The following is a 718-nucleotide window of genomic DNA, read 5'->3' as shown; positions in this document are numbered from 1 at the left end:
GCTCTGTGGCCTCAGACCCACTAGCCCGTGACCCGCTCTCCTCCTCCCCCAGCTCTGCAATGCCCGGCCAACAGCAGCTACACGGACTGCATGCCTTCCTGCTTCTCTACATGTGGGGACCCAGATGACAAGTGCAACAGCAGCCCAGCCCCCTCCACCTGCCGGGAGGGCTGCGTTTGTAAGCCGGGTTTTGTGCTCATTCAGAAGCAGTGTGTGCCCAAGACCCAGTGTGGCTGCAAGGACGCCCAGCTCGGCTCCATCGCTGTGAGTGGCTCCAGAAGTCCTTGGAGACAGCACTCCTGGGGCGGGATCCCCTGTCCTGTGTCCTGTCAGCCTGGGGCTCAAGTGTGTCTGTAGCACCCCTGGGTGAGCTGGGGATGACACAGGTTAGAGCCAGCCAGGACTGATATAGGGCATATAGTTTGGATTTTGTCTGAGGAATTCAAACAGCTGGGGTATGGCCCATACAGCCCTAATTCCCTCTTCTTCCTGTGGCGCATGCAGGCAGGGAAGACATGGCTCACCAGCCGCTGCACTCAGAGCTGTGTCTGCACAGCAGGAGCCATCCAGTGCCGGCCCTTCACATGCCCCGCTGGGTCTCGCTGCCAGAGCAAAACCACTGACAGGGAAACCTGTGAACCAATCAGTAAGAGGGGCTTGGGAAGGTGGACAGCAGGCAGGGCAGGAAGGCTGAGGGCTGGCACGGGGAGGGCCAGTG

At 60.4% G+C, this 718-nt stretch overlaps 1 protein-coding gene across 1 annotated transcript in view; it reads left to right on the top strand.

The window, feature by feature from the left end:
* Positions 1-718, top strand: part of ZAN (zonadhesin) — a 52,205-nt gene that overhangs the window by 33,088 nt on the left and 18,399 nt on the right. The window lies entirely within an intron of this gene.

Source organism: Condylura cristata, unplaced genomic scaffold (genome assembly GCF_000260355.1).
Source record: "Condylura cristata isolate star-nosed mole 26May11 unplaced genomic scaffold, ConCri1.0 scaffold00032, whole genome shotgun sequence".
NCBI classification, from domain to species: domain Eukaryota; kingdom Metazoa; phylum Chordata; class Mammalia; order Eulipotyphla; family Talpidae; genus Condylura; species Condylura cristata.
The sequence above is the reverse complement of the archived record's forward strand: the minus strand, read 5'-3'. Positions and strand labels throughout refer to the sequence as shown.